This window comes from Cibotium barometz, chromosome 32, assembly GCF_041138505.1.
Source record: "Cibotium barometz isolate CiBa-2024 chromosome 32, ASM4113850v1, whole genome shotgun sequence".
Classification (NCBI taxonomy): Eukaryota; Viridiplantae; Streptophyta; class Polypodiopsida; order Cyatheales; family Cibotiaceae; genus Cibotium; species Cibotium barometz.
Window position 1 is genome coordinate 20,838,837 of NC_141077.1, and position 27,422 is coordinate 20,866,258.

Consider the following 27,422-nt stretch of genomic DNA (forward strand, 5'->3'; position numbering starts at 1 on the left):
GCCAGTCCTAGCGGTGGTAATCCAGAAGCATACACCGTGTGCAATCCACCCGTCCCTGGCACTACGAATCACGCCGTGCCAGTCCTAGCGATGGAGCACCACTACAGAGTATGCTCATCCAGAGCCCAAAGCTCACACAAGAAGATAATGTCACCATTGAGCTATCTAATGGTCCTCTTATCTTCTTGTGTGAGCTTTGGGCTCTGGATGAGCATACTCTGTAGTGGTGCTCCATCGCTAGGACTGGCACGGCGTGATTCGTAGTGCCAGGGACGGGTGGATTGCACGCGGAGTGTGACTCTGGAAGGTGCTATGGACGGGGCAGCCCTTGGTGACTGCAGACTCGGCATCAACAAACATATTTGGGTTTGATACTTTGTTTTTCATTGTGCATTGCTTATTGGAAATCTGGCCTTGGGTCCGTGTACTTGTAACAAATTCTCCCAAGTAATAATATCAATCCTTGGGGGGGGGCCGGCCGTTCCGGCCTCAGTGTGGTGTCATCTATCTATGCTCAGAGTTGTTAATTACTTTTTATTGCTATTTTGTCTTGTGCTATTGTCTTTTAAGAGTGTATATTAAAGTGCTAATTGGAGAAGTGAGTCCAGGAAGGGGTGACCCCTGCTTGGGTCTCGTTTCACTCTCCCTTCTTCTGGTGCACTATGTGTACTAGTGCAATATACATGTGTGATAGGTGAGTCACACACTCACACTTGGTGAGTTGACTTATCCCCACAACTCTCTCTCTCTCTCCCTTCTGGTAATAGTACACTTAGTACTTTTAATGTACTAAGTGCACTATGTGTACTAGTGCAATATACATGTGTGATAGGGGAGTTACACACTCACACTTGGTGAGTTGACTTATCCCCACAACTCTCTCTCTCTCTCCCTTCTTCTCTCTGTGTATGTCTCCCACATGAAAACCTAACCCTAATTAACCCTCCCATTCAATAGCAGCAATGGGCACTATGTAAGTGAAACTATCACATGCGGAAGGTTTGGGAGTCTTCTTTCAGCCCTGAACACCACCCAGGATCAACCTGTTGCAAAACAAAAGTAAGAGAGATGGAGAGAGAGAGAGAGAGAGAGAGCTGAGTTTCAGTATATTCATATAGTACAAAAAGGTGTACAAGACTTGGCCAACCTTTGGCTGCCATCAAAAGGTTCTTGACTCATCAAGATTCAAAAGTCTTACATCTAGTGACTCAGCCCCTATTGGACTGAATGATCTAAACAATGAGCAACCTATGCCTTATATAGGCCTTGTGTCAGAGTCAACAGCCTTGTGTCAGAGTCACGCAGCAACAGCACGCACACCACTCTAGGACACTGAGCAACATTGGTGGTGGCTGGGCTCCCATCTCCTAGCCGTTGCTCCCCCCCAAAAACCCGGCCGGAGGAGATATCTATGACAAGGTGCCACCACACCCTATATATGGCTCTTCAACTTCCCATGCTCTTGCATATGGGATAATCCACCACAATTTCTAGTACCCGAGAGTAGCTACGAGAATTGCCACCTCCAACACCCTCCTTCAATTCGAGCACCTCGATCAAACAGAGGTTAGGACCGCCCAAGACCACACAGGCCGAGCTCTGATACCATGTCAAAGTCACACAGCAGCAGCACGCACACCACTCCAGGGCAGTGAGCAACGTTGGTGGTGGCTAGGCTCCCATCTCCTAGCCGTTGCTCCCCCCCCAAAAACCCGACCGGAGGAGATATCTATGACAGGTGCCACCACACCCTATATATGGCTCTTCGACAGCACATGCCAAGATTGCTAGGGGATATGCAACTCTTGCCAGTCTTGAGCGACAATGCTTTCAAGCCCACTTCCAGGTGCTGTACACCAAGAGATGGCTTTTTGACACCTTACTGACACCGGCAACGATGCATGGGGCACCTTTTTGTGGTCCCAATCTTGGTGGAGAGGATTGGAGGAGGGTAGAGAGGCTCAAGTTATGATGTATTCACATATGATCAGGACTAAACCATCAGTGGCTCATGCCATTGTTCTAGCAAAGTTTGCAGCCTCCCCGCTTGTTGCATGCGCAGAAGCCTTGCATACTAATCCACAGCCCTAAGCCTAATTAAGAACAAGACGTTGAATAAACACGATTAAGACAAAGGAGAGAGAAGAAGAGAGAGAGTTGGTGTCAAGGTTTTCTTGTATTTATATGGTACAAAAAGGTGACTGAACGATTGTACATGATTTAGGCCTTGGGTCTACCCCTAGGGATGACCTCTGGCCCCTTCTACATGACTTCTACTAATATCTACTTCTGCAAAATGATGAATGATTGAATGTGCATGATGCAAATGCTGAGATATGCTTATATATTGTCAAATCCCCACGGATCTTCCCTCGTGATCGATCTTGGTTCGAAACTCGAATCCTACAAACAAACGAACAAACAAACAAGCAAGGGAGTGCAGGCCTGACTCACCCCCCAACCATGACAGCCGTGGGCGAGCCCACAGTCTTGGTTGTCCCCACCGAGCCACGAGCTGAGCTAACTAGGTTGACGTACCGACCAATCTCCTCCTCGTGACGTCCCATACCGCCACGAAGCTGCCCTCGCGGGCCTCGAGATTGCTGCCGGCCTCGGTTGCATAAAGCAGGTGCACGTCTGCACTAGATCCAGTCTCCAAGACCATAGAGCTCTCACAAACTCGCGAGACTCTCTATATCAAATAACTAACCGTGGCCACCCTTTTATAGGCTCTTGGCCGGTCATCGGGCGTCCACACTTGGCCGCCCGCCCGTCCATACTTGGGTGCCCGCCCGTTAGTATTTCCCTAACTCAGCTCGTCAATCAGCCTGCCTAGTTCCAAGCTTCCCCAAGCCTCGAAACTAGTCTTGCATGCGTATAGCACACGGTAGATACACAGTGCACATGACATACTCCCCTTCCTCTAAGAGCTCACTCCTGAGCTCACTAAAAAGCCAGGGTAATCTCTCTGAAGAGAAGTCAATGTCTCCCATGTAGCATCCTCCTCAACACGATCCTTCCACTTGATCTTGTATTCCGTGATAAGGGTATTACGCAATCTTCGTTCACGAAAGCCAAGAATCTTTTCAGGTTCGTGCGGAACAAATGTCATGTCCTCGACATTTATAATTTCTTGAGGAGTAACTAACTGATCTGCTCCACCCAGTACTTCCTTAAGTCTACTGACATGAAATACAGGATGAACTTTCACATGAGAAGGCAAATCCAATTCGGTCATAAAGAACTCACATTTACTTAACTTAGCATATAGTCGATTCTGTCTTAAAATAGCTAAGACAATCATGAGGTGTCTGACATGATCCTCAAGAGTACGACTATAAATCAAAATATCATCCAGGAACACCACCACAAATTTCCCCAAATGTTCACGAAAAAGATCGTTCATCATTTGCTGGAAAGTGGCTGGAACATTGGTTAACCCAAAAGGTAATACAAGAAACTCGTAATGGCCATACCTAATCCGAAAGGAGGTTCTTTCGACATGCCTTTCATGAATACGTATATGGTAGTAGCCAGTACGTAAATCTATCTTCGTGAAATATTTCGCTCCTGCTAACCGGTCAATCAGGTCATCTGATCTAGGGAGAGGATAACGGTTCTTAATGGTCAACTTGTTCAATCTCTTGTAATCTATACACATTCTCCAAGTATTGTCCTTCTTTCTCCTAAGCAACACAGGTGCACCCCAAGGTGATTTACTTCGACGGATCTGGCCCATCCTCAAATAATCTTTGAGTTGTTTAGCCAACTCATCTTCCTCAGCTGGGCTCATCCTATAAAGTGGAATACTGACAGGATGAGCACCAGGGATCAAGTCAATACGATGATCTACTGCCCGTTCAGGTGGTAAACCCGATGGCAGTTCCTTAGGAAATACATCTTGAAATGAATCAAGTATCTTCTGTAATTCTTTGCTTTCAAACACACTTAATTCATTCATATCCATGGAAGGGATGAGAAAAGAAGAAAGTGGAATCAATACACAATGGAAAGCGGTATACAAAGAAGAATCCATTATATTTCCAAAATCAATTGTATTTACAAGAGGTCCCTGAGAGGGATGAATACAATCACCTAAAATACTATACTTGGTGTCCCTATGCTGAAAAGAAAAAATATGACTAGACCAATCTATCTGGACATCAAGAGTCTTAAACCACTCAATCCCTAATAACAAGTCTACATTTTCCAGATGCATAACATAGCATTCCAGAGTGTCTTTGTAGTCCTGAATCTGGATTGGAAGCATCTCCACCTTGCGATCCCAAACTTGTCTTCCCGCAGGTAGACGTACCTCATAGGTATGGTCGCTAAGTGTCGTATCAAGACTCAATTTCTGCACAAGTTTGTAGTTAACAAAGTTATGCGAACTGCCAGGGTCTAACAGAATGTGAATCTTATGGCCCTTCACTTCTCCATAAACTCGGAGAAGATCATGCAAGCCAAAGACTTTAGAATTGAACAGACAATCAGAACAAGTACTAGGGCGAGAAAGTACAGTAATTGACGTACCTGTCAAAGACAACTGGTTAGCTGTCTTTGACTTGGGTCCTGCGTTTGACTTGGTATCCTTTTGCTTCGAGCACTCATTACGCATGTGTCCGTTTTCTTCGCAGATAAAACAACGTCCTTCCTTCTTGAGCTTCAAAGCTCTAAGGAGTCGTTTCTTCTTCGCTGGTGTCGAACTTAAACTCCTCGAAGGTTGGTCCAAAGACTTGCCTTCAGTCATGTTAGCCATAGGTGCGGAGAACTTTCTTTTATGCTTGTTCCCCTGCTCGGTAACGGGTTTCGACTTGGAAGAGACCATCGTATTATCATAGATACGAGCTGAATGGATGGCCTCGTCCAAAGTTTTACATTTGTTATTTTTAACCTGTAATCGGTACGAGTCGGGTAAACCAGCTACGAAAAATCCCAACAGAGTAGTGGGATCCATCTTTGTAGCTTTCATCTGCAAGTCACGAAACTTCTGGAGATAGACCTCATAAGTGAGGTGCTGCGAGGTCATGGTCAAAGCTGAAAACCGGGCAACAACATCATAATCATCCTCTTTCTTGAGGAATTCTTTCTTGAAAATGTCTTCAAATTGTGCCCAAGTCGTTGGCTTAGGATTCAGTTCCTTCCACCAAAGCAAAGCTTTGCCGGACAAGAAACCTGCTGCTAATTGGATCTTCTTTCCATCATCATGAGGATGAAACTGAAAGTGAACTTGTCACTTGTGTAGCCACATGTCCCCGATCTCCTTGGTTCGCTGCTTTTGCTCGCCCCTGAACGGTTCGGAGTAATATTGGGGCCTAAAGTTGAAGCCAAGGTATCCATTCCCGAAAAAGTAGAGAGGGTAGTGGTCAATAGAGCGATGGAGTTCTGCAAAGCTTGCATTTGAGCGTCGATTTGTGCTTGACGTTCCGACGAAGAAGCTTCGAGAGCTACTTTGAACTCTTGGAAATCAGATTTTGACACAAAATCGTCAAAAAGATCGGCATCGGTTCCTTCCGTAGCCGGCAAGCCTTCGCGTTCCACGAGGGGCTCCAACTTTGATTCTTGGGTCGACATCGTGAAGAGGGTACGCGGAGAGAAAATTCGATCTTTGCACAATGAAAGTGCGAGCGAACTCGAGAGCTTGAGAGCTTGAAAACTTGAGAACTTGCTAGAAGGGTTTATAAAGGTTTCCCAAAAGCCAAAAAATCCCCAAAAGCTAAGCTTAGCTATTGCTTTAGCTTTTGTGTGTTTTTTTTTTTCGTGAATAAATACATATATATATATATATATATATATTAATATATATATATATATATATATATATATATATATATATATGGATATATATATTTTCTTTTCTTAAAAAAAATAAAATACCTTGGAAACCTTAGAGAGAAGGGGTTTTCTTTTTAAAATTTTAAAATTTTAAACTCCCAAAAAAAAACTTTTTTTCGCTCCCCTCTTGGATTAGCCTAACGGTGGACTGCCGGCGCCATCTTTTACTCTCGGCGGATGCTGACGTCAGCTGTGGTGCAGCCGTCGCCTGTACCTTCGCTCGAGCGCCTGCGTGTGAGTCTGCGCCCGCCGGATGTGTTACCTGCGCTGGGCCGCCTACAGGACCTGGCTGGGCGCCTGCGTAGGCCTGGGCTGGCCTGGGCGCGAGCCATACTGGGCCTGGGCTGGCTACGCAAGCCTGGCCTGGGCACCAGTCCGCCTCGCCTAGCCGTGGTGCAGCCGTCGCCTGTACCTTCGCCCGAGCGCCTGCGTGTGAGTCTGCGCCCGCCGGATGTGTTACCTGCGCTGGGCCGCCTACAGGGCCTGGCTGGGCGCCTGCGTAGGCCTGGGCTGGCCTGGGCGCCGGCCATACTGGGCCTGGGCTGGCTACGCAAGCCTGGCCTGGGCACCAGCCCGCCTGGCCTAGCCTAGGCGCCTACGTGGCTTGGCTGCCTAGCCGCCTGGCTTGGCAGGCCTTGGCCACCCTCAGCCGACAGTAGTCCCTCGCCAGCAACAACCCGCTAGCGCATCGTTCACCCAACGCTCTCTCTCTCTTGCGCCAAAAAACAACGAAAAGCATCATGCTTTTTTTTCTTTTTTTTTTCTGTTTTCTCTCATGCGACTGCACAACATCTTTCCTCTTCTTTGCAAAAGCAATCAACCCTATTACACTACCACCTCCCATCAACATGGGGTTCTTTGATGAAGAAAAAACACATACCAAATCTGAAAACTGCAGTATGCACAGAAAAACAGCAAGTTTTTTAACACATACCGTTCTTCGACCTCTTCTTCTCTACCTACCGACTTGCTCGTTCACGAGGTATGCTCTGATACCACTGTCAAATTCCCACGGATCTTCCCTCGTGATCGATCTTGGTTCGAAACTCGAATCCTGCAAACAAACGAACAAACAAACAAGCAAGGGGGTGCAGGCCTGACTCACCTCCCAACCATGACAACCGTAGGCGAGCCCACAGTCTTGGCTGTCCCCACCGAGCCACGAGCTGAGCTAACTAGGTTGACGTACCGACCAATCTCCTCCTCGTGACGTCCCATACCGCCACGAAGCTGCCCTCGCGAGCCTCGAGATTGCTGCCGGCCTCGGTTGCATAAAGCAGGTGCACGTCTGCACTAGATCCAGGCTCCAAGACCATAGAGCTCTCACAAACTCGCGAGACTCTCTATATCAAATAACCAACCGTGACCACCCTTTTATAGGCTCTTGGCCGGTCATCGGGCGTCCACACTTCGCCTGTCCATACTTGGGTGCCCGCCCGTTAGTATTTCCCTAACTCAGCTCGTCAATCAACCTGCCTAGTTCCAAGCTTCCCCAAGCCTCGAAACTAGTCTTGCATGCGTATAGCACACGGTAGATACACACTGTGCACATGACATATATATGCTTAGGTTGTTGGTCGGCCAGCAGCTACTGCTGTTGTCCGCCAGCTCTTGGACAAATATCATGGAATAAATCTAATAAATGCTTCGCTTCATTCAATGCTTGCCCAAACTAGCTGGTCTTCATACTGTTACCTAGCCGCCTGCCTACCTAGATGCCCTGCTGGCCTATTGCCGACTGGTATAGGACAGCTTGGCTGGTTGCAGACTGGTCATCCATGCCCTCTTTATGCCGATGATGATGCTGAGGACAACGCATGCAGTTCACCAGTTCCTACAGCCATAAGCGCAGCCATACAGTACCTTTACAGCCCCAAATCAGCATATACACTTGCGTTTTCTTCATGTGAACCAACCGCCTGCAGTTCAGTCCCCTACAGGCTGAGTTTACAGATCTTCAGCCCCTTCAAGTCTGCGTTTCTGTCCAGCAGCAGTCCTTGTGTAAACCGGCCTTCAGAAATCTGACGGGCGGTGAAAGAAACACTCGCACATAAAACACTTCAACGCCATTGAGGACCTAGAAAAGCAAAACATACAGGGGGAGCTAGAGTGCTCCTGCAAACAGTACACGGACACCGATTGGCCCCAAAACGCAGTGGCGCCCCTTGCGGTATTTCTTTAATTGATTATAAGAGCTTTGATTACAATAAGGCTGGGAACTCAACCGTCATAGTAGAACTCCTGAAGCCTGCAAATACCCTGCATCATGGCTTCATATCCACTCGGCATCCACAAACAAGTCCAGCCATTGTTCACCTCAAAAGACTCTCACACATTGAGCCCTGCATACAGAAGTCTTTTCCCATGATCAGGACTACCACAACCATCCATAGCCTCTCACCCTATGAACAGCATCACACCCTGACACATCCAGTGCTTCTGCATCACAACACAGATTCCCAAACTGTCTCTCAACACAAAACTCGTATCACAGCACAGCATACCATACAGTCGACACACCTGTACCAACCCTCTCTACCTTCCAAGGGTACTATCCATCTCTGTCATGGATTCCCTGTCCCCTGCCCAATCAGTAGCAAGGCTGTACCAATCATGTGTCCATTCCTGTACCTTCTGCCTGCATGTGACCTATCTCCTGGAGAAAACCAAAAACATGTTTCCTCGAGAAACCTACGACCTATTTCCACATGAAACCCTTAGGCTTGTTTCCCTTTGAAACTTCTGTCCTGTTTCCATACAGAACCATTCATGGTACCATTCAACAACAGTGCCAACAACGACATACATCTAATTACCTGTTCCCTCATGAAACATCTGGAAACATAGAGATGCCCATAACTGTAGGTCCCTCTGTTCCTTTCTAGCAGGAAGAAAACAATCTGCTCCATGAGCATGCAGCCATGCGAGCTTGCTTCATTCCCATGCCAAGAAACACATTCAAGTGACCTGTACTTGCAGCCAACCAAAACATCTCATAAACAATCTCAATACAGTCTTGGCTGTGCGCCTCTTTCAGCCCGCTCCTTCCAAGAGAGAGAGAAAGATAGAGAGAGACCTGCTCAGCCTGCCTGTGTTCAGCCCAGCACCTCCCCTCCTGAAACGGCCTGCAGTCCTGGCCGCCTTCTATGGGTGGGAGAGAGGGAGATAACGAAAAGTCTTGCGCCTACAGTCCAGCCCTTGCCTGTTGCTGTCCAGCTGGACACAACGCTCCCTGCTCCCCACCGTTATTCTACAGCCAGCCGCCTGTAAACTCCCCGACCAGAATTTCCAAAGGCGTGTGGAGAAAAGCGCGTACTGTTCTGTCCAGCAGCCGCCTACAGTTCCCCTTGTGCGTGAAGAAAAGCATGCACTGCTCTATCCAGCGCTGCCTGCAGCCGCCCGTTTGCCAATAGAGAGAGAGAGAGAGCATGGCATGCTGACACCTGTACCTGCAGTGGCTGTTCAGTCCGCCTACAGCCAGTCCAACAGCCACCTAACACCTTCCCTTCTGCAACCTGTCAGAAGCCTGTAAAGCCTGCTGTCCTTGCAAAGGAGAACCATCCCACAAGTGCTCCTCTGTCCAGCAGCCGCCTCGATGCAAAGGAGGAAAACGGCGTGTAAGAGCAGTCCTCCTAAGCGGAGAGCACACCTTCATCAAGAGATAGGCGCCCCCTTTCTGCCCGCCAGCCCCTCTTCTTCAGAAAAGCACACACGTGGCCCCAATAATAGCATATGGGCCGCGTTTTCTTTCATAAAAGACATTATAATGTTTTTAAAGGTTTTTAAAACCTTTTGAGTTAAAATCTCTTCGTCCCCTTCACACTTGGGGTTGTCCACACATGGGTTTCCTTTTTAGCTCCAATCTGATGCCATTCACACTGTCCACCATGTCCCCGTGCACACCTGCACACTATCCAGAGAAAAACACAGGGTCGTGACATACCCCCCTCTTGAAAAATAGCAAGCGTCCTCGATTGCACTCAATGGCACAGTAAGGCATCTTATGAGCAAAGACGCCCCATATGGCAAAAACAATGGCCCTCCAATGCATCTGGGTGATAAAACAATCATCCTGCACAATAGGCCACACTGTCACATCAAAGTCACAAACAACTCTTGCTCAAGAAACCACTCTTGCTTGTTCCTTTAGAACCTGCAGCAAAAGTCTAAAATCAAGTGGAAACGTTACTTGTGTTAGCCAAAAACAAAACCATGCATCATTCTACATATGACACACATATGCATGACACATATGCATTCGCAAACAATATGCTCCTCAAGATGCTCTACCTACTCTAAAGTAACAGTCTATCTCCAGCTACTTCACTTGAGGATCAGTTTCGGGAGCTGTTTTGTTTCTGTGGAGACTTTCTTCTGTGACAAGGAGTTTACAGATTTTGGAGGAGTGCAGTGATCTTTTCAGAGATCCTGAGCAGGGTTTATTTTGTCCGAACCTGTGTTCTTTGCAGTGTTTGCAGAACAAGGAGCGTGTTTTGCCCTTGAGGTGTGATCCTTTCACATGGATCATTTGTTTGTTGCTGATTCTTGGGATCTGATTCTACTTTTGGAATAGTCTTCTGCTCTCAGTGATGCTTTTGAGGACTTTGTTACCACTGCAGTTTATATTCTTGCTTCCCTTCCTAATTGTGAGGAGCCTACCTCTGCCTCTCTTTGTGATGCTTCTAAGGATTCCCCTCCCCCTGCCAGTTCTGCAGGTTTGTTGTTTGGAAGATGGTTTTTGTGAGGATTACTATTATTACTTAGTATTTCATCCACTATCTGTGTATTTAAGACTGAAACTGAAAGTAGACTTGAACACAGATGTTTGATTGATTGATTGAAATTGTGATACAACAGGCTCCTTATATAGGAGTTCAAGAGACACGAATGAAAAGACACATCCCATGACCAATAGTCATGACTCTAGGCGAAGGGACACATCCTTTGGACGAATAGCTGCAACCATTGGATGAAGAGTTGCAACCCTAGAGCAAAAGGGTGTGACCAATCGTCGAAGAAGTGTGGCTCTTGATGAAGAGGCATGTCTCTAGAGCGAATAGTCGTGACCATCCAAGTGTAGGGGTCCTCTGTAATCATGTCACTTCAGTATCTGTAATCATAAGGAGACTGTATAATGAACTAAGTCACAATCGTGACATTCCCTCCCATTTAAAATAAAACCCTTGTGATTAAATGAGAGTCGGTCGTCTGCCAAAGAATTCTTGGAGGAGTTGAGGATATTGTTGCATTTCTTCATCTGTCTGCCAAGTAGAATCTGACTCATCCAAGTCCATCCACTTAACAAGAAATTCTGTAGTAATCTTCTTTCTTGTTTCTTTCTGACGAACGTCAAGAATCTTCTCAGGAACAAGAATAATATGATCATCTTCAATCTCAGGAACATAAGAAGATAACTCCGGGATAGATGAATCTCCTTGTATGTATTCCTTGAGCCAAGAGATGTGAAATGTCGGATGAATTTTTCCCCAAGATGGTGGAAGATCCAACTTATAACTGACAACTGAAATCTTCTTTATAACTTTAAATGGACCATAGAAACGCCGTCGCAACTTCGGAAAGACTGACTTTACTGTCTTATATCGATGCGGTACAACATAAAGCAAAACCAAGTCACCTTCTTGAAACTCAGTATGCCTTCTGTGCTTATTCGCATACTTCTGATATTTCTGCTGAACATGAATCAGTCTGTCTCGAACCGGCGACCATTATAAGGGGCACGCAGTTTGACATCGAGTTTCTTTTTTTGTGCAGCTGTTAATATTTTATAAAGAAGTTGGAGTTCTGCATTGTTTACCTCGGCAGTTGGATCTGGTTCATCTTCATTTTCTGCTACCGAAGTCTCTGAAGAAGATGGTTGTGGATCACTAGCTGGTGTGCGCGCTGGATGGGGCCGCTGCAACTGGTCGAGCCGTCTGCTGATGGTAGAGAGACTTGTCGAAAAAGTCTGCTGAAGTGTCTCCATCTGCTCGCGTAATAATGTAATGGCCTGCATTTTCTCGTCTTGTTGCTGGCCCTCTTCCTCTGAGATAGATGGCATGTTGGATCTGCTAGAGGGAGTAGCGCGGAGAAGCTGGTGAAATATGTGGTATTGCTGGAGGAGAGAGTGACAGTGAATCGTCTCCCAATTCTGCTAAGAAATCGGAGCCTAACTCCGAAGGCTCGAAGTCTTCCACCTCGTCGAGAGGAGGTGTCTCTGCAGGGGTTAAGGGAGTGTAATCTGGCACAATGAGCTCGTTGTATACTTGAACCAAGGGCTGGAGCGAGATGATCCGATTCACTGCATCCACACGACACTCGTCCAGGAAATATGCAAGATGTGGGTACCGTCCCAAAATAAACTCGTAATGAGCAAGATGGTGTGCTGGACACGTCAAGTAAATATGCCAGATCACCCACACCTGGAACTGAGTGGCGTGGCGGTGACTGACGTATAATAAAAAGTCCAGGGGACCTGGTACATGAACTGGAGCCGGAACAGGTTCTGCAACAGGTTCGGGTAATGGAGCGGGCTCCGGTGTGGGTGTCTCCCGAGGATTTTCGGGCAATATGGCCTCCGGGACCTCGTCTATGTACGAGATGTAAGGCACGGGCTGATTGCTGTTGGGTTCCATTGGACACCTGGTTGAGAAGGGGAGTGTGTGCCAGAGTGGAGAGAAGTCCCTGGCGTGGCAGAGTGGGAGAGGAGCGCACCTTCTCTCGAACGGCGTGCGAGTGAAACGAATAGGCTGGCCGGCGGACGAAGTCGTTGCGCTGGCCCCATAGTCGTTTTTTTTTTTTTTTATGTAACAAAAGGGTACGTGGGTTAATAAAAAAAGGGCCACCCAAATTTATTAATGGGCTGGCCGGCTGGTCATTTTATTAAACCCACGAAGGGCTGCGCCGTTTATTAAACCCACGAAGGCTGAATTATTGAATCGTAGCGCTTATGCGCTGGCGGCCAAGAGGTGCGCAGCCGTGAGGATCAGCGAAGAGGTGCCATGCGAGGAGGTGCCATCTCGTGGTGCCATCGTGCGTGTGAAGGGATGCGAACCCATACATGAAAGGGCACAACCCGATGAAGAGGCACATGAAGAGCTACCAGCCGGGACCCAATGGGATGCTTTGGAGCTGTGGTTGTTGCTAACCGTGCCAGGGGCACAGTGGTACTTCAAGAGTCTTTTGGATTTGGATCAGAATCAGGTTGGGCTTGTACCAGTCCGACGACATCATTTTTCAGAGGGGGGTGTGGAGTCCTTTCATCTGGCGATGCCCACCTCAGTGGCGTGTACTTATGTACAGCATTGGGCAACTCATGATACTGAGTTTGAGCAGATGGACCCCATCATTTCTACAGAGTCTTTACATCTTGCGATGCCGACCTTTTCAGAGGATGCTTTTTAACAGCATTTGGCTACTCTTGGTACAGAGTTGGAGCAGATTGACTATATTTCTTTTGAGGGTTCCAGTGAGGAGCAGTTTACTTCTCCCAGGATTGATTATATACAGGATCTGATCTTGGTTGGTTATGAGGTTTTTCATACCTTCTCCAGGCTGGATACACGACGTTCGACTTCGGGGAGTGTTCTTACACTTGGGTTTGGAACCATTATCTGGAGCATCACGTCGCAACCTACTTGGTTGTTTTCTTCCAGAGGAGCGGTGTACCTGGCAGCTTGTTCCGTTGCTTTTGTAGCTGACTTGCTGAGGAGATTGCTTGTGGAGCTTTCTTGGTACCTGTTTCTGCAGTCTTTCATCTTTGATCGAGGACGGCGTCTCTGGCTTCTTGGAGTTCACTCAGCATCCGGTGCTGAGAGGGGGCTGATTATCTCGCAAAAGTTGCAAGCCTTTCTCCACATCTTTCTCATGCTCCTCCGCAGTGGCTGAGAAGACTAGTATGTCATCAAGGAATATGAAAACACACTTCCCAATAAATGTGGACTGCGAAAATCCTAGACATCATCTTATTGAACGTTGCGGGTGCATTTGTAAGCCCAAAAGGCATGACTGCGAACTCTTGGTGACCGCGCTCTGTCCGAAAAGATGTTTTTGGAATGTCAGCTTCAAAAATGCGAACCTGATGGTAACCACTCTTGAGGTCGATCTTTGTGAAAAACTTAGCACCGTCTAAACGCTCCAAAATGTACTCTATCCTTGGCATAGGAAACTTATTCTTGATAGTGAGTTTGTTTAATGCCCTGTAGTCTACACAAAGGCGTGAAGACTTGTCCTTCTTTTGGACAAATAGGATAGGTGCAGCAAATGGGGAGGAAGAAGGCCGAATGAATCCGGCTCGGAGAAGCTTAGATAACTGCTTTTCTAACTCGCCCTCTAAAGTCTTGGAAAGACGATAGGGAAACCTGCTAGGGGGATCTGATCCAGGAACCAAATCAATGTGATGGTCCTCAGGGCGAGAGGGTGGGAGACTGGGCGGGAGATCATCCCTAAGCATAATGTCCTGGTGTCTGGATAGGAGGTCTGCTAACTCAGGGACTGAAGATGTAACGGATGCTACTAATGAAGGAGGGGTTGTTTGAGCACGAACATAAAGGAGTGCTCCTTCTGCTCTCTTGCAGATAGCTCGTCTGGCCTGGAGATGCGAAATCAATGGGATGCCAAGAATGCTTCTATTCCCACGAATCATGACAGGCTCAGGAAAACCTTTACAAATAGTAAAAGTGTCCTGTCCCCAATCGAGAATAGGCTCATACGACGGAACCACTGAATTCCAACAGAGGTGAGACGATGAAATCTCGTTGAAATGAGGCCTTCTGAACTTCAAAGGCAAATTGTTGTCCCTTCTGGGAAATGTGGGTGCGAAGACCAGGTGTAAACCCGTCCACATCCAGATGATATGGGACTAATAGGCAGTTCAATTTATTAGCCAACTGGGGAGAGATGGCGTCTTCAAAACTACCCATATCAAAAAGCACTACGAATTGTCGGCCCAAGGCAGAGCCATAAGCTCGGATGAGGCTCTTCTGAGCAGCATCGCTCTCACCCTTCTGCTTAGCATCAAATACCACGGATGGCATAGGATGCATGGAAGGTAAAAGTTAAACTGCATTTGAGGTAGTAGGCGGGGCTGGAGGAGCTAGGAAGGCTGTGGCAACTGTGGTAGAAGGAGCTTTGGCGGCTTGTGCCGCTTGCCATTTGTGGCAATCCTTCTTACCATGCCCTATAATATGACAGAAAAAACATCTATTTTCTGACTGGTACTTCCTTTGCTCCTCTGGAGGAAGATAACCTCCAGTAATGCCTGCTTTAGCCTTTTCATCAGGGGTTTTCTTAGGTTCTTTATCTTTCTTACCCCCTAAGCTGGAGCTATTACTGTTGTCCTTCTAAGCATCTTTAGAAGACGCGTTACCTTGCCCTGTCTGTGCAGCTCATTGCTGCTGCTGGGTTTTGGTACTGGACTCAGATGACTGCTTGGGCTTGCCCCCGTTAAGCTTCATTTCTTCATTCTGAGCGAGAGTCAGAGCCCGGTCATATGTACTTGGTTCAAAGTTACGAACTGTGAACCGAATGTTAGAGTCCAATCCACGAATGAATTGCTTCATCTTATCCTGCTCAGATAATCCTAACTGCTGTGATAAAGTAATAACCTTACTGGAAAACTGAAGCACCAAGAATCCGTTCTATCTGAGTCCATAGAACTCGTCTTTCAGACCAGTCTTGTACTGGGGCGGGAGAAATCTGGTCTTCAGGTCATGGACAAAGATGTCCCAGTCAAAGGCTGTGACACCTGTGGCCTGGTCTGTATGAATACTAGACCAATGCTGCCACCAAGTGACTGCCTCACCAGTGAGATGGGGAGCCGCTAAGTGGACTTTGTCTTGAGGGTCTGTGATCCTAGCTAAAGAAAAATGAGCACTAAACTGATGAATAAATTGATTAACTGATGAATAAGTTTGGTTGACTGCGAATGATGGTGGTTGATGCTGCTGCAGATTGCTGGCTGGTGACACCTAAGATTGGGGAGACTGAGGAGAGCTGCTGATACCTCAAATGTATGGGCCTCCTTTTCCCGTTGGTGCTCGAGTAACATACGTTCTCGATCAAGCTCACGTTGGTGTTCCCGAGCGACGAGTTCAGCCTAACGACGGTCTTCGTCGATCCTGCGTCGGGCTTCCTCATAGTCCCGTCTTTCTGCTTTTTCTCTTTTCCTTCAGTCCTCATCCTCTCTCCTTTGTTGTTCCATCTGAAAGAAGAGGGAGATGTAGTCGGGTGCTACTAAAGGTGTAGAAGGACGTGCTGTTGTTGCCTCCAAGAGTTGGAGACGCTTCATGAGCAGCTGGTTCTAAGCTCTAAGAAGAGCTATGGTGTCTGCTGTAGGCGGAAGAACGTGGTCTCCTTTGGGGGAGACGTCTTCCGGCTGATAAGTACTCTCTTTTGTAGACATGATGCTGAAGTCGGTGGTCGTGCCGGAACGCAATCTAACCATCCAAGGATGCCCCCATGCTAGGATACGGTGTGTGGACAATCTGAATCTGATACCAATGTGATATGCAGCGGAAGTCTTTGTATTGAAAGATCCTGTCACACAAATGCTCACACCGTCTTCTGTATCCTGAGTTTCGTGAGTTTAGCAATCCACTTTAATACTTCAAACTTTAAAGAGATATGAGAGAGAGATATGAGAACTGTACACCGGATTGGGTCCCGAATTACCCACTGAAGGACCCCCTATCCCGATAACGAGATAGTATTTGCTTTATTTCTTTAGAGAGAATGATTGTGGACTGTAGATAAGCCAAACGCAAGATCTCGGAGGATTGGAAGCTTGGCTTAACTGTACACGGCTGTAGAAACACCTCGATGAACTGATCTCGAGCCTATGCACTCTTCCCAAGGGCATGAGGAAGGGCTGCACACCTGAGGCTGAGAAAAGAAGGCGATGGACTGTTCTAAGCTATGTTAGAATGCTGTAAATGCTTATGAATGCTTGGTTACCTTTACCAAAGGGTTGGTGTATGCCTGGATGATGTACTGAAGGCTAGTTACTGATGTAAACTGCTGTAGGGCTGAAAACGCATGGAAGAACTGCTGGAAATCTGCAAACGCAGGACTGTAGAGCTGTTTTCTAGCGTAGGACTGATGCTGGACACCATCATACTTACTGAAGTTTGGTTGACTGCAAATGATGGTGGTTGATGATGCTGCAAACTGTTGGCAGGTGACACCTATGACTGGGGAGACTGAGGAGAGCTACTGATACCTCAAGTGTATGGCCTCCTTTTCCCGTTGGTGCTCGAGTAACATACGTTCTCGATCAAGCTCACGTTGGTGTTCCCGAGCGGCGAGTTCAGCCTGACGCCGGTCTTCGTCGATCCTGCGTTGGGCTTTCTCATAGTCCCGTCTTTCTGCTTTTTCTCTTTTCCTTCGGGCCTCATCCTCTCTCCTTTGTTGTTCCATCTGAAAGAAGAGGGAGATGTAGTCGGGTGCTGCTGGAGGTGTAGAAGGATGTGCTGCTGCTGCCTCCAAGAGTTGGAGACGCTCCATGAGCAGCTGGTTTTGAGCTCTAAGAAGAGCTATGGTGTCTGCTGTAGGCGGAAGAACATGGTCTCCTTCGGGGGAGACGTCTTCCGGCTGATAAGTACTCTCTTCTGTAGACATGATGCTGAAGTCGGTGGTCGTGCCGGAACGCAATCTAACCATCCAAGGATGCCCCCACGCTAGGATACGGGGTGTGTGGACAATCTGAATCTGATACCAATGTGATATGCAGCGGAAGTCTTTGTATTGGAAGATCCTGTCACAGAAATGCTCACACCGTCTTCTGTATCCTGAGTTTCGTGAGTTTAGCAATCCACTTTAATACTTCAAACTTTAAAGAGATATGAGAGAGAGATATGAGAACTGTACACCGGATTGGGTCTCGAATTACCCACTGAAGGGCCCCCTATCCCAATAACGAGATTGCATGTGACACACCTAGGCCTATATAACCATATATTTAGGGTCCATTTGGGATATGGTTGGGTGGAGAATCAAAGTTCTAGTCTTAGAAGTTCTCAAGCTATTGATGCAAGGAGCGTTACATTGATATCAGAGCTAAGTTCTTTCTTTTCCATGCTTCCATTGAGCTACTCATTGCTAACTCTAATCTGTACTCCTTAATTCCTTCTCTATTCCTTCTTTGTAAGAAACTTTCCATTTTGCTTATTGTTAGAGTAAATGACTTCTCAAGATGGGAAGGATGAAAATGGAGAGAAGGGAAAAAACCCAATGTACTCTTTTCACATGGAAGAGGATATTACAAAAACAAATGAAATAGATATGTAAGATTTAGATCTAAATGAGAATTAGAATATAGAAATGAAGGAAATGAAAGAAAAAATCTCTAATATAGAGAATAAACTTGAGAAAATGATGGGTCTTACCTCCTTGATGGGAGGAGGGGAAGGATTGGGAGTAAAAGAAATATCTAAAAACATTGATGAGGGAAGAGAAAAAACTCTAGAAAAAGAATTGAATGGAGCCATAGTTGAAGAAGGTCCCAAAACTAGAGACCAAGGTATGGTATTCAAAGATTTACCCACTTTTAGTGGAGAAGAGAAGGAGAAATTTAAAGGCACCCACTTTTAGTGGAGAAGAGAAGGAGAGAAATAAAGATGCAGTTCATATTTTTCTATAAAAATGGCAAGATTTGCATCTTTTAAGAAATGTGTCTGATCATAACCACCCCATTGAAGCTAGTCTATCCTTACAAGGCAAAGCTTATAAGTAGTGGATGAGCTTAGCAGAAGCTAGACAAGTACCCGAATCTTGGGATTCATTTAAGGAATTATTCTAAAGGAATATCTTTCTGAAAATGAAGAAGACCGAAATTAAGAGGAGTGGGATAATTGTTCTATGGAACAAAAGAATTTAAATCTCACTCAATATATAGCTTGCTATAGAGAAATTGTCTTAAAGCTTAAGGGAATAGACAATTTTCAAAAAGTAAGAGACTTCATTAGAGGCCTAAAAAGAGAGTACAAGAAGGAAGTTTGCTTCACAGAGCCAAGAAACTTAGACGAGACTATAAAATTTACAAAAAAATTTGACAATACCAAAGGTAATGGTAATCGTAAAGAAAATGATTTTAAAATTTTATATAAGCCTCATGAAGAAAATTTTGGCTCTCAAAAAATAAAGGGTTTTTTCTTTAAAAAGGGAAAACCTCTTAAAAAGCAAAAATCCAATCCTAGTATGTTTCTAAAAAAGCAAGATTTTGAGAGAGCGGTTAAAGAAAAACTTTGATTTTCTTGTCTTGAGCCGAGATATGATAAAAGGAATTGTCCTAAGTCCCAAGGACAAGAACTTACTGGGAATGGTAATGATAAGCCTTAAGGAATGCACACTTGAATTATTTTCATTGAGGAAAACACTTTTGAGAAGCTATTTGCATAATACACTAACATTTGAGCATAAAGAAAATTTTATTACATTGCAAGGAGAGCATAATGTACCATCTTCTCCTTTGATATGTAATATTGAGCTCCAAAAGCTTCATCAAGATAATGGAGTAGAACAAATGTTTTTCTGTTATGCAATGTCTCAGTTTAAAACCCATTGTGAAAATTTTGATTCAAGTATTTGTGAAGTAGTTAATTCTTCTTTAAACAATTTATTTGAAGAATTTATAGATGTTTTTTCGGAAACATTGCCAAAAGGTTTACCTCCAGATAGAGGGATAGATCATCCCATAGAAGTTTTAAAGGATTCAAAACCAATTAGTAAGTCATCTTATAGAATAAGTTTAACAGAAACACAAGAAGTTGAAAAGAAGTTGGCTGAATATTTACAACAAGGCTTTATTAGGCCAAGTAAGTCTCTCTAGACTTCACCAATATTATTAGTGAAGAAAAAAGATGCATATATATGCACTTGTGCATATATTATTGTGGATTAAATTTAATCACAATAAAAAATAAATTTTCTATTTCTAGGATAGATGAATTGTTTAATCAATTCAAAGGTGCTAAATATTTTAGTCTTAATATCATCAAGTAAAAGTTAGAATTGAACATGTGCCAAAAACAGCATTTAGGACATCTTTTGGACGCTTTTAGTTATGCTTTTTGGTCTAGCTAATGCTCTCACTACTTCTATATTTGGGAAAATCTGCGGTGGTTTTTATTGATTATATATTAGTCTTTAGTCAAAATGAACAAGAACATATTGATCACCTTAGAAAAGTATTTCAATTATAGAGAAAAAATAAATTATTTACCAAAAAAAAATCTAAATTATTTGAAAGTAAAAGTTGAACAAAGCTCAAAGTAATTATTCAACTTATAAAAAGAACTATTTACAATTGTGCATGCTTTTTTAAAGTATAGTCATTATTTGTATAGTGTCGATTTGGAAGTATTATCTAACCATGGAAGTCTTAAGTGATTAAGTACTCAAAAGGAGTTTAAAGGTAGGAAGGCTAGATGAGCTGAAATCCTACAAGAGTTTGATTTTCAAATCAGATATAGAAAAATAAAATTTAAGATCATGGGACAAATGCTCTAAGTCGAGCACCCATGATATATTCAACTATAAAGTGAGTTGCTGGCTCACTTAAAAGAAAAATGTGCTAATGACCCTAACTATCAAGTAGTTTGGAATTACTTGATTAAAAGAGGTAACTCTCAAATAGAAAAATGCAGCTGCTAGTGATAAAAGGGTGTCACTTAAAAAGATAGTGGTTCAAAGGAATCACTTAAGAAAGGATCAAAAGTGAAAAAGATCGTTAATGCCTGGTAAAGATAGTTAATGCATGGTAAAAGCAGCATATCTATAAATAAGAGTCTAAATCCTTGGAAAAGAGGAAAGACTATAAATTCTCATGGTGGTGATATAATAAAGTGATGTTTGTTTTGGCCACATCGTAAAGGTATGAGTATGTGATTGTAAAAAAAAGTAATGACATGTACTCATTTGTGAAAAGAAAAGTTGACCATATTAAAGAGAGGCATTATTATGAGTGGTTATGGATTCCATAATGGTAGTAGACATGGTACAAGGAACCTTATAATTGTTTCTATATATGCATAAAAAGTTATCAAGCAAATAAGTTGCTTGAAAAAGATCTACCAATAAAAAGAAATGTCTATGTGGACATTGTTTCACTTAATGAAGTGTAACGAAAAAAAAGTTATTACCTAGATCCAAATTCAAGGACATCCAAACTTTTTAAAAGACAAGGTCTAGTGTTAATGATCTGTTACTCAAGGTACTTGTGAGCAACTAGGTGGAATGGGACGCCTAGTGATGTGTGCTATGCCAACGTACAAGCAATCGAAAGGAGTTGACCGTGCAAGGTTGAGGTTGTCTTATCCAAAAGAATTTCTCGATTGAGTCGTCGACGGTCGAGAAGTAAAAGGAATTGGCCAAGGGAGTAAATGGTTACTTTACTCTTCATTGCTTATGGTATGCAAGGTCGGTCAACTAGTACGTAAGGTACTAAAAGATACTAAACAATCTTTTAGTACGTAAGGTACAAAAAGATAATAGAACAATCTTATTTGGGAATTGTGTCTCACGTAAAAGAAGGTTATCCGTAAGATTGGTTCTAGTTAGTGTATACAAGTATGCACTAGGAAAAGAGTTAATGGTAACCAAGTAAAGCTTTTGAGTGATCATGACACTCGAGAAGTAAAAAAGAACAATGAAAAGTCATTAACTGCATACAAGCCTCTGATCAAGGACATATGCAAAGTTGGTGGACATAATCATATTGTTTTGTTCTCACCAAAATAAAATATTCATCTTAGAAGGTATTAAGGCCAACCTCATTGTTCTAAGGCCAACCTCATTGTTCTAAGGGTATCATAAAGTTCAACAATGTGTCAAATCTAAACGGTTTAATGACACTTACATGGACAGTAGATGTTTTTAAAAGAAAAAGATACTGTCATAGAAAGGGAGTTTAAGAACACATGAACAAGGAAGTAATATTCCTCTACTAAAGGAAGTGTTTCTATAATTGAAATACTTATAAAAGAAAACTTATTCCAAGTTAAGTGACTACACTGAAGAAAAGGTTTCTTGAGTTCATTTTTGCGAGAACGAAAACTTTTCTTTCAAGAGAGAGGAAATGTTATGAGACTGACAAAAAACACTATAAGGTAAGACTAGAAAAGATTATTTATATGTAAAAGGTTTGCATATAAATAAGATTCAGGGGATTTCAAATTGGGAATACCTAAAGGAATGGTTAATATTGTGGGTTGACTACCATGAGTATATAACATGCACGTTCCTAAAAGGTGAAGTTGGGCATGTTCCTGGATTCATCTAGATATATAATTCAGCCGTATTAGCAGACATGCAGATTTCACATTGTGAAATTTTTGGCTGAGTTGCACCCAGTTGATATTGTGCTTATTCTTTCTATCTTTGGCGGTGCATTTACCCTATCAACTACTTATTTGTTGTACTAATTCTTTCTATTTGCTACTTTCCTTAGTACTAGGCTTCATTATGGCTAGGTCTGCCCTGCATCTCCAGAGGTTTGACAAAAACTCAGTACGAAGGCCCTTTGTGTGAATATATGCTCTTATATGTGTGTGTGTATGGAGTGCATGTGTGAGAGCATATCTTGATATAGAGTTTTAAACCCACCATTGGACACTAATGACGTTAGTGGGGATGTCGTAGTATCTAGTCCATACTATGCATAATGGAGTTGATAGCTATATAGTCTTGTGGGTTGACTACCATGAGTATATAACATGCACATTCCTAAAAGGTGAATTTGGACATGTTCTTGGATTTATCTAGGTATATATATATAAGATCACAGTAAAAGGGATGTACATTGTAGATAGTGCATAAGGGAAGCCTAAAGGCCACAGAAGTAGGCGCCCCCTTCTAGGGCGAGTTGAGGAGGCATTGGATAGTGAAAGGGCCATGCCTAGCCATTGAAAGGTCAAGGGGCTGAAGTTGGAAGGTCATGCATCACCTAAGCCTATATAATCATGTGTTTAGGGTCCATTTGAGATACGGTTGGGTGGAGAATCAAAGTTCTAGTCTTACAAGTCCTCAAGCTATTGATGCAAGGAGCATTACAGATACCAATGTTACATGCAGAAGCTCTAGAGTCTTCTTTCAACCCTAAACACCATCTTGGAACAACCTGATGCAAAACACATGTAGAGGATAGAGAAGAGAGAGAGATAGCTAAGTTTTAGTATATTCATAATGTATAGAAAGATAGTACGATCTTACCATAGACTGCCTTCATGAAAAGGTAATAAACCCTATTCTATGCCTAAGTCTAAGACCCAATCCATGGTTGGATTGAATGCCATCATTGAACTATGCACCTGCTATATATATGTCCTTGAAGACCTAGTGGACTAGCCAACTTGCTGTCGGCCAGGTTCTTGGACAGGAAAAATCCAACTTGCAATCGACATCATGAAAAACCTCTAATTCTGCTGGCCGACAGGACTCTGGTCCCTTACACTATCTTCCCTGCAATATTAGTTGCAGTAGCTCCAAATTCTGGTTCTAAATCTGATCGTTATGCTGTTGCCCTTCAGGGTTAGGCCTGGGATCAGCCATGCACATGTCTTGCACATGACACAAGAACTAATCATGCCTGTTGCTAGGCCTTTGGAACTGAACTAAGAGCTAAATGATGTACTCATTCTAAGTACATACTCCTACATAGTGCTTTCCTCTAGCTTCGCTTGTTTTGCAGACCACTCCATCTGCTACCCTAATGCATTCTTCTAATGGATCTGTGCACCTCCTTGGGACCTATGCTTAGTGGTTGAGCCTCAATGCTCTGATACCAATGTTGCATGCACGGAAGCCTTGCTACCCTAAGCCTGATTAAGAACAAGATGATGAATAAACATGATTAAGACAAAGGAGAGAGAAGACGAGGGAGATAGTTGGTGTCAGGGTTTTCTTCTATTTATATGGTACAAAAAGGTGACTGAATGATTGTACATGATTTAGGTGCTGGGTCTACCACTAGGGGTGACCTCTAGCACCTTCTACATGACTTCTATTGATATCAACTTCTACAAAATGATGAATGATTGAATGTGCAAGATGCAAATGTTGACATATGCTTATATACATAGTTGTCTCCGTACGACGTATGACAGCGTATCGTATGGAATACTGTGCAGACTCGTACGGATTTTTTCGAGGAAAAAAAATTCAATAATTTTTTTTCCAAAAAAAAAATATTTTTTTTGGGAGTCTATGGCTGTTTGAGCTTTCCTCTGTACTAGATGCTTCCCTCCTTTTTAAAATACTCCATATCTTGAAATTGGAAATACCTAAGTTTATAAGTAATTTTTTAAAACACACGATGAGGTTCCAATAGTTCTTCCTCCGCTCTTGCAAATGAGGATGCTTTGATTGCCTTGTCACAAGAGCTTACAAAGCCCGAGTTTGATGACAAGGGCAACATCCTTAGCGAGGGTGACTTCTGCAAGTGCTCCGATAAGCACTCTTCTGATGGAGATGATCCTAGCGAGAGCTCTGATTTTGATAGTGATCACTTCTCCATCTAGATTCTAGCCCCAATCCTCTAGCCTCCCTTTTTTGTGCACCACTTTTTGTACTTACTATTACGGCTACATGCGCCTAGAGCACCTCGCATTGTATGACTTAGGCTTTAGCCTGACGTCTATGTATGTTTTTAACTTCGTTTTAATGGAATTTTGGTTTCGGTCATGTGACAACTTGTCTTCTCTTTGAAATTGAAAATACTAAAGTTTGTAAGTAATTTTTTAAAAGACCGTACAATACCGTACGATAAGAATTTTTTTTATATCATACCGTATTTTCTCGTACGGTATCGTATTGTATGAACCGTACAGTATCGTACCTGACAACTATGCTTATATATATGCTTAGGTTGCTGATTGGCCAGCTCTTGGACAAATATTTATGGTATAAATCTGATAAATGCTGTGCTTCGTTCAATGCTTGCCCAAACTCGTTGGTCTTCATACTGTTGCCTAGCCGCCTGCCTACCTAGATGCCTTGCTGGCTGCCAACTGGTCATCCATGCCCTCTTTATGCTAATGTTGATGCTGTCTAACTACTGTCTTAATCAGGGATTATGATGTTCATGCTGGAGATTATAAGTACCGCACACCAAGAGATGGCTTTTGGACACCTTAATGACACTGGCATCGATGTATGGGACACCTTTTTGGGGTTCCGATCTTGGTGGAAAGGATTGGAGGAGGGTGGAGAGGCTCAGGCGATAATGTATTCTGTCACCAGCCTGGACATTTCTAGGTGTGAAAGGGGTCTAGTGCACTCAAAGACGTCTAAATATTTGAAAGTACAAGCTTTGGGAATGGGGGATTATCCTGGAGGAATACAAAGGACCACACTCCTAAAATTTAGGAGGGTTGCTATTTTTGGCTCGACTCCGATGGAAATTCTGTTCGCGTCATTACATCTCGAATTAGGCAGATACCAAGGGTTGGCAAAGTGCCTATGACAGAATGTCTACCAGTTGGGATATTTTTAGAGAGAGAGTTTATGGAAGGACCCATCTCTTAGATTGGCACATGTGGCAAAAAAGTGAACCAAAGTGAGACAAGTGGCCTGACACTTGTTAGAAAGTGGATCAAAGTGAGACAAGTGGCTTCACACTTGTCACTTCAGCTATTGTGTGGCTCTCCACTTGTCATCATAGCCTTCTCTTTCCATTTTCACTCATGGGTGCCCCAAATCTATAAATTGGAGCCCTATAATGGAGGCTCTTTGGTTGCATACTAGCCTCTACCACTGTTACAGGCTGCCCTAATGATGGCTACTCCCTTTCTCTCTCTCTTGAAGACTGCCCATGAAGAATACCGGCTGTTGGGGACTGTTTTGGAGGGTTCCATCGCGAATAAATACTGAAGGCAAGGGTATTTAATCATTTATTATGATTTCTAGCCATTGTACTTGTTGTACCAACCCTTGTACCTGCTGTACCAGCCACTGTACTGGCTATACCAGTCCTTGTACTTGCTGTACCAACCATTGTACCAACTGTACCAACCATTATACCTGTTGTACCAACATTTGTACTTGTTGTACTTGCTGTACCAACCATTGTACCTGCTATGCTAGCATTTGTACTTGCTGTACTTGCTATACCAGCCACTGTACTTGTACCAACCACTATACCGACTGTACCAACCACTGTACCTACTATACCAGCCATTGTACTTATTGTACCGGTTGAATGGAGAGTTGTACTTGCTGTACCAGCTCTATTGCATGAAGACCCGTGGTTTTTGGGGAAGAATCAGTACCCACACGAAGGTATATGGATTATATTGTTGGCTCGGCATTTCTACAACCGATGTTCCGGCTTAGTTGCCTTGTGTTGGGCTGTGTTATGGCATTTGTATATGGATAATCCGGCATCTCCCGTGGGAAGAGTAAGGCCCTCAAAGCTTGTACATGATATTATTCTCCTTGGGTAATAAAATACTCCAAGGGCGGGGGGGGGGGGGGGTCGGCCCATTCCGGCCTCTGCGGTGCCACATGTGCAAGCTCTATTATCAGCATTTGTGGATGTTTTGTCTGGCTTTTTATGTTTTATGCAAAGTGATGATGGATATGTGTTAAGGTTGTGGCCATGTTTAAATGTACTAATATGCATTGATGGTATCAACAAGTATGCCAAAGGCCCTAGTCCCCCGGGCGCCGCGAGTTTCATTTTCACGTGGAGCAAACCATCAGTGGCTCATGCCAATTGTTCTAGCATAGTTTGCAGCCTCCCCGCTAGTTGTGGATGCCATGTTCTAGACAATCACATATATAGAGAAGGTCTATAGTTTGAGCAGAGATAGGCTCCCTAGGCTGGCACTAGAGTCATCCCACTGCCTAGCAAAGGACAGACACGCAGATTCGAGAGCCCCGTTACACGCTCAGACACGTGTCACATGCCATGAGGATTGTTATTGGTCGAATCAAAGTTTCATCTCACTAGCTTAGGGTGGAGACAAGGAGATAAACAGATATCCCCAGAGAGGAAAGAATCAAGACAGGATCTGCTTCCTATGCACACTGGAGGTGGACACGAAGGAGCACTACATATGCAGATGCCCAGTGTATTATGAGATCAAAGGGAGATTCCATTGTCTTTTCCAGGAGGCGTTTGGGTCTCTCATGAGAGTTCTACACCATCCGAATCAGAGATGCTTGGGGCTTTACCTACACTAGAGATCATGCGGCACAAAGACCATTTACTTCACATGAGAGAGAGGCACCCCATATACACATCCTAGTTACCCACCACGAGCTTCTCTGCATCCACCTCCACGAGGCACCACGCCCTCAGGTTCCCCGTTGTTTCCTGGAGAGAGCTACTCGGATCCGAAAATATGGACGGCTGCTACGACGAGCACCGAGAGTACCATCCCCTCACTAGCTCTAGCTTCGAGAGATCCTTCAGCGATATCCAAGTGCACCATCCTGAATTGTGGACATAGACAACCAGTACACAGTTACAAATTGCCCCGTCACCGACCACCCCGGACACTTGACCCTACCACACACTTATTGCCCCTATGGCTTATATCTCTGTTTATGAGGATGTATTGCACTTTTATAGTTGAGCCTAGGTGTAGCACATA

At 44.1% G+C, this 27,422-nt stretch overlaps 1 protein-coding gene across 5 annotated transcripts in view; it reads right to left on the reverse strand.

Annotated features, from left to right (window-relative positions):
* The window catches only part of LOC147619949 (uncharacterized), a 64,775-nt gene that overhangs the window by 36,214 nt on the left and 1,139 nt on the right, over positions 1-27,422 (reverse strand). The window lies entirely within an intron of this gene.